A 7950-nucleotide genomic window follows, 5' to 3' on the forward strand; every position below is an offset into this window, starting at 1 on the left:
ACCAGTAGGCATAGTCTGTGATTTGTTAGTGGTCTTTAGTGGATGTTCACAAACTCTGGAAACCATCCATATGGATGATTCCAACCTTAGATTGCGGTTTTAGGTGGTAAGGGTTTCAAAGCGTTTGGAAACAAGTGACTGTGTGTAAGGTATGTGTGCGCTTACACCATTTGATGGTAATATAATGTTAATTTGGTTGCCCTTTTGTTGAATACATTGTGATTACTACAAATGCTTTTGCTACTCATAAAGACTCCAACTGAATACAGACTAAAAACATGTAAAGTTGTCGAGTTACATTTGTTTGGGTCAATGTGGAAATGGCCTAATGCCAAGGTTAGATGGGGATGGCATGTACAAGTAATCTGGAGTAAATGTTAATGACATGCACATTTGACAAACAAATGGATTTATTTTTTCCCTTGAATGATTTTTTTTTTTTAAAAAAATCGGAATGCCAATAATAGGGCTAGAAAGAATAGATGAATTTTATCTAGCTAATTATATGTAACCTTTTTGAAAGTCAGAAATGAAAATATTATACGTGGACAATTGTGTTTACATTGGCCCAACGGCCCAGTACACAATGAATCATTTAAACAGTGTGGGAATGACCCTCTACCATTATTCCTACCACCAGAGCATAATAAGCAGCATACTCAGCAGAATCAGCTGAATACGTCAAAGCAATTAAGACTTCACAAACAATTCATATAATATACTAGCTCCTACATTAGAAATACCCCTTCTAAATAATGCTAAGTAGTAGATGATACCCCTTTAAACATGCTGCAAAGCTCCTACATTAGAATCACAATTACGGTTCACACAAAAGTGACATAATACATTACTACAACTGCTCCTACATTAGAATCAGAATGACTGTTCCAAAAGTGACAACTTACATCAGAACCATATGCTACAACCTTAGAATGACCAACAGGTTCATACAAAACAGCCAAACTACAATGTGATGATAATTAATTAAACCCACATATGTCAGTCGAAATAAACAAAAGTAAATTCATTTGATGAGCACTATTAAAACTCGTACGAATTTGAGTTATTAGAATCTATGAATTCTTCTACCATATTAGGATCGACGCAATCCTCATACAGGACAGATAGTGAACGCGTTGTCCGTTTTCTTTTCCCCTGCATACAGTAATTGTAACAGCATAAAAATATTGTCTGTTAGGAAAAACTTAGACATTCAGTAAACAAGCATATACACACACCTGAACAACACGGGTCTTTGGAGTTTTATTCTAGACGGATGGGTTGGCTTTTTGGTCAGTTGAGGAGTCCTTAGTCTTGGTCTTATACCCAGTCTTTGTATAACTCTTATACCTAGACCTTTGGGCCTACCACGAGGCTTCTTTCTTGCAACCGGACCCTTCACAGCCTGCTTACCAGTTGAAGTAGGTGTCTGCCCTTTGGTTGCCAAGGTGTTCGATCCTTTATGAGATATTGGAATTGGAGGTAATGCAGCCTCTTCACATATAGGCTCAAACTCCCTCATCATTTTCCAGTAGTGTTGGACCTCCGGTATTTCATCCGGGTCATGGTAAGCCACTTTAACACGGGTATGTTTCCGAGAACATCTTTCCTCCACCTATCTAGTATGTATTTGTCGGGGATGTTAAACACACGAAAACACGTATGACATGCTTGCACAAAATACCAAAAGTCCCAAATTTACGACACTCGCAAACCACATCTTTGGTCTCGTGACAGAAAGTGACCCTTACAAAACGATAACGGTCTGTTATCACATCTTCACTCTTCCCTTCGGGTATGATCCAAACCCGATCCTCGAGGACATACTCCGTCTTGTTGTTCCCAATATCTCGCCTCTCATGGGGAACACAGTACCCCATCCTTGCGCACTCCTTCTGCAGTTCCTGAAACTTAGCATCGGTATATATTTTCTAGAACAGTTTCTCAACTTTTAAACCACTTACAAGCCTCCGAACATACTTCCCACATCTAGAATCAGCATCCAACTTGGATTTCACCCGCCTCCCCATCGCCCTCGTATATTTCTCAGGAAATTCATGAAGCTTCGTTTGTCTGTTTACAAAACCATCGAAGAAGCTATTTATACTCTCCACACGTTGCGTAGTTTTCATTCCCGCCCAAAAATGCTCCTTCATAAAAGGAGGAATCCACACATGTCTTTCTTCAAATAGGTCAGTTAACCACTCATTATCCTCAAAACCATACTTTTTCATACAAGCATGCCATCGGCTCTCAAATTCTTCGACTGGGAAGCTCTCATAAATAAGACTCTTCAACGGGCTCTTAAAATCAGCATAACTGCAATAAAGTAGTAATTTAACATATAAAATGTAGAAACTCATCAACCCCCTAGACTAACTGAATTTGACAGTATGAATGAGGACCTCTCAAGTATCAACTACTTAGACTGTTTATGAGGGCAATATAAATCCCCTACACATAGGTACAAAAACACTACTATAAATTTATTGACACTTCTTTAGAATAAATCCCCCTAACATGTACACCCAATATAATTTATTACATGCCACAATCAACCAAAAATAATGTCTAATCATGAAAAACATGAATACTTAAATTCAAAAAATAACTATGCACCATATGTTGTTAGATACTTAATGTTCACACTTACCCAACTTTTCTGGAATTTTCCTCATAATATGCCAGATTCACCACCTATTGCGAGAAAAGGGCATCACAGCTGCCAAAGGCTTCCTCATAGCAGCAGCTTGATCTGTCAAGATTGCGCCCGGGGTTTTGTTACCCATACAAGCAAGTCACTGCTGAAAATCCATAAGAAAGTCTCGGAATTTTCATGTGACACTAAAGCACATCCAAAAAATAAAGATTGCCCGTGATGATTGATCCCCACAAAATTGGCAAATGGGAGCTCGTACTCGTTGGTAAGATAGGTCGCATCAAAGCAAACAACATCGCTAAACTCTTCGTACGCCACCCGGCTACGAGCATCAACCCAGAAAACATCCTTCAAACGACCCTCTTCATCTAGTCAATGTGCATGATAAAAATTTTGATTATCGGCTTGCATACGGTCAAAGTACGCCATCATAGCCGCAACGTCACCACCTTTCATTTTCAATCACCTCTCCCTCTCCTTATACACCTCATGTTGAAGATCTTTAACGGTGGGCAGATTATCATCACCACCCTTCTCAGTAGCCATGCAACCGTGAATTTGAGTCACGGGAACACCTTCTTCATAGTAGTCCATAAGCTTCTTCTTCACTGATACCGTATAATTCTTCATTCGATATTCCTTCACCAATCTGGAATTTGCCGGGTTTAAATCATGGGTGTGTTCTAGTATAGCCGTCCTAATCACCCACTCACCTTCACCATTCACACTTGCATAAATTCTAGACTCACACTCACACTTCTTTGACGTTCGTTTTCCCCAATTTAATTCATTCTCTCCAATTTCCACAAGCTTCCATAGCTTTCTCCCTCTTCTTGGCTTCCCTCCTTGTCCTCATGTCAAGGGGACCCCAACACTCACATCGCCATGTAACAACCCTCCTTTCCTTGTCCTTAGTAAAGGCTCTTGCCTGTCTAGTAACACCAAACCCATGTTGTTCCGCGTATTCTTTATAGTAACATTCAACATCTTTCCACCTCTTAAAGACCATCACCTCTCTAGGTTCTTCAACTTTAGAGTACACACAAATCTCGTTTGTGAAGACAATCGTTTCTACAGTCTCCAAGGTTTTCAATGGAGAGGTCAGTTGACAGCCTTGCTCAGTACGTGAGAGGCCTCTACATAAGGTGTCAAGTAGTCTAGAGAAGGGACTTCTGTGTTCCTAGGAGTATCAGGGACAACAACATCATCACACATATTGACATCACTCACCATCCCAACATCATCTTCCATATCATCCATAGCAAATCCAGTAATTTGAAGTACAAAAACAAAAGCTCGAGACAACTACAGAAACTGCAATCATAGCATAAAATCAGCCAAACCACAAAACATGAAGTATCCAAGAATTGCAGGACCATATAGTCTTGTACTCTATCACATTATTTTCCACACAAGTCCACATTATAAAATCACAGTATTGCAACATGTGCTGTATCTTTCAGACAGGACCTTAACCACATATCGTCAGATGTCACAAATTACAAAATAATTAAAGAACAATTAAAAATCACACATCATTTCATCTGTAAAATCAATCCAACAAAATCATTCCGGCAAATCAACAAAATCTCCAAGTTAAATCTAACTGACTCAATTAGACCCAACAAAATCATCCTAGATTACATAAAAATTAAAGAACAGTTACAAAATAACACATCATTTCAACAATAACACTAATTCCAAAACTAAATAAACTCCATTTAAAAGAATGTACAAGTAATGCTGATTTATTTAAAGGAAAACAAACCTGAAATTAACCGGTTAAATTACCCACGAATATGACCCTAACTTCGTCAATTTGACAACGTTTCTCATACTGCTGCAAACCCATGTTCGATTTCTTTCAAACCATGTACCTCTATTTCTGTGGCGGTACGAGATTAAGGTCCTATTTCTTCGATATCTCCTTCATTTGGGTTTCTCTCTTCGCTTTTATTTTTCTCTCTTTGTTGTGTTACTTTCTCTCTCCTCCTACCTAGAACCCAGATTTAATCAATAACCAAGTTAGAACACAAGACGGCGTTAAATCCTCCATCAATTTTAGTACCATTACACGTTGTCCCCACAAATCGAACAAAACGGTGTCGACATCACCAAACCAGAACTTTAAGATTACTTTTCAGAAATCATGCTCAATATTTACAGCAATGCCATTATATTAACAAACTTTGTTAATATCTGATATCAATGGGGTCACCCTCATATTTCACTCCATTGAAATCCACAGAAGTGACGAAAACAATAACTACCCTCTTTAAACTCCCTAAGTGTCATACTTGGGCATTTCCATGTTCTTCTTCGCACCAAACTCATGTGGTATGAACTTGAAAAATACTTCATTCTAAATTAGATAAACATAAAGAGCTCAGAAAAATGAACAAACTTGTAATAGACTAATAGTAAACAAACTTGTAAATAGGGGTGAGCATGGATAATTTCGGATCGGATTTCCGTATCCGAAAATTAGGATATTTGATATCCGATTCGAAAGTTTCGGATATCCGATATTCGGATATCTGAAATTTTCGTATCGGATAATTCGAATATCCGGTATCCGAAGATTTTTAAATTAAGTTGTAGAAAATTCTGATTTTATTTATAATTTTTTATTTTTCAGAAACTGAAACAATGATAATTGGTTTCAATTTCTCATCAAAAAAAAATCAATCGAAAAAATAAACGAGATGGTTGAACTTTATGAAAACTAGATAAAAAAAAAACAAGAACTTAAATTATATGTAGTACAAATTATAAAATTTTCAATATGAATATCACCCAAAAAAATACAATATGAATAATTGCATCTATCAAGAGTATGTAAATTTAACCCAAAAAAAAAAAAAAAGCAGAAAAAAAAAATTAGATTTCAAAAACAAACAGCAACCAAAACAAGGATTATGGAGTTCTTTTCTTAATTCCTCTTTCCTCTGTATTGAACTCAGTGCGGGGTAATGCCGCAAAAAAGGCGCCGCTAACGTCGTCGTTGGTGGATCTGTTTTGAGGGGTTGCTGGTGAAGCAGTCGTGAGTATCAAAAGATAGTAGTCGAGTGCGGTGGAGTTGCAGAGATCGGAGGAGGATAATAGTGGATGAAAGAGAAGATAGAGTGAAGAGATTGAGAGGGGCGGCTGATGGAAAGAAAGGGGAGGATGAATCTGAGAGGAGAGAGATAAGATAGAGTGAAAGAGGCGATGGGATTTTAGGGTTTGCTTTTTTAGGTGTTTGGGCTTTGGGGGTATTTGGGCCTATAAGGATATTTAGGGTCTGCTAAATTGGGTATGTTTTCGGATATCGGATCGGATATTCGATTTTTTCGGATATTAGAAATTCAATATTTTTATATCCGACCCGATATCCAAAATCAATTTCAGATCGGTTATCCATTATTTTCGGATCGAATACGGATCGAATTTTCGGATTTTTGGATTTTCAGATAGTTTTGCTCAGCCCTACTTATAATAGACTAATAGTCTGACTTTGTATTTTTTGATTTAACAAGGCTAATAAATTAAGATGAAAGCTTGAAGTTTGATTGATAATGGCTAAATAGTTATAAAAGGACAGGTGTTAATAGCTTTAGGCTATTACTATCTTTGACAACTTTAGGTTATCACTCTCTTACGAATTGTTTGGATAGCAAAGTAGAATGGAAAGGGAAGGGAAGGAAGAAGGAAGGGGAGGAGAGGATGGTAAGGAAGAAGGTAAGGTTACAATTTCCTTCCAAATCTCTCTAATATTGGAAAGATTTGGATTATTAAAAGAGGGAAAATGAATTCTTCTATTTATCTTCTCTTGCCTTCTACCAAATGGTATCCAAACAAGAGAGGATAAAACCCTTCTTTTCTTTTCTTTTCTTTTACTTTCCCACCAATTTTCTCAATCCAAACAAAGTGTTAGTAACTTGAGTTTACTAGTCCTCTTTCATTCCACAATACAAATCTCAGTCCATCTATCATGTGTATTTGTGTGTTAGATTTATTATTATGGTTGAATAATGAATTCAATAATTGAGAGAAAGCATATGCACTAAACCCGGAAATTAAATAAAAGTGGAGAAATTCCACTTGGCGGAGATGTTGTATTTGTCATCTTAGAATTCTAACCTTTAAAAGGCTTCCCAAAGCTATCTTAGCGACATATTGCTCAACAACCTTCTTCTTAGAAAAAGTTTGGAGAGACGATATGTGGTTGAGCCTACCACAACATAATATATATATATATATATATATATATATATATATATATATATATATATATATATATATATATATATATATATATATATATATATTGTGGCACGTGATCTAATCTAACTTTCTCAATTTTTTTTTTATTTGGACACAACTTTCTCAATTTGATAAACTGGATATGGTAATTTTTTTGCTATGTATACTCTCGGAAACAATTCTTGAAAGCAGTACCAACATTATTATGTAAGTCATAGTCAACAATAGACCATAAAACTCCCTAAAAATAAAACACTTCGTATATAACAGTTTTTTTTATTACAATGTAAATGACTGAGATATGGTCCTTCTTGAAAACACAAATGTTCGTCATTTTTTGACTGATACACTAACATTATTTAAGCATAGTGAGTTAAAAAAAAAAGTTAATCTATACTTAGTAAGTTAGTATTTAAAAACTCTAATCAAGAAAAACAAAAGTCTCTATCCTATTATACTTCTCTATCTTTTTCTCTAACCAAAGTGCCACATGACTTCTTACATTATTAGTTTTTTATTGCACAATCTTTTTCAAATTCTTCATTAATCTTATACTTCATCTTCCATGCGCACTTCATCCCTTCATCTTCATCTCTCCTCTTTAATTCAACCTTTTCTTATTCTCTCTTTAATTTTAGCACCCCCCTCCCTCCACCTTTTATTTCAGTCTCTTTTTCAATTAAAGTTCCAAAATTTTAATTTCTTTAATCATGTTTTTGATTACTTATACCCCATAATGACTTATTGATTTATTGATTTCCTCATTCATCTATCAATGCAATTTTATATGAATAACCCGTGCATTACACGGGCAAGAAAAGCTAGTTAATGGATAAATAACCTTCATTCTTGAAAGTTAGTACTATATTATTTGTCTAAATATTTAAATTTTAAAGAATACGTAAAGCGATTTTGGTTCATTAATAAACCACTGATGACATTAGTTGCTTTACTTAATAATCATCTAGGTGTAGCCTATGGTGATAAAGTTGTGAGAAAGAGATCGAATGTTGGAAAACTTTAATTATATTGATGAGTATAGAATA

The 7950-nt window shown here is 35.8% G+C and overlaps 1 long non-coding RNA gene across 1 annotated transcript; it reads right to left on the reverse strand.

The window, feature by feature from the left end:
- Positions 1 to 779: 779 nt before the first annotated feature.
- Positions 780 to 5832, reverse strand: LOC145572362 (uncharacterized). The gene is made up of 4 exons (XR_014096807.1): positions 4428 to 5832; positions 3415 to 3973; positions 1239 to 2319; positions 780 to 1155 (listed from the first exon to the last, which is right to left on the reverse strand). It is a non-coding gene; the product is annotated as an uncharacterized LOC145572362 (long non-coding RNA).
- Positions 5833 to 7950: the final 2118 nt, after the last annotated feature.

This window comes from Chenopodium album, chromosome 12 (genome assembly GCF_948465745.1).
Source record: "Chenopodium album chromosome 12, dcCheAlbu1.1, whole genome shotgun sequence".
NCBI lineage: Eukaryota > Viridiplantae > Streptophyta > Magnoliopsida > Caryophyllales > Amaranthaceae > Chenopodium > Chenopodium album.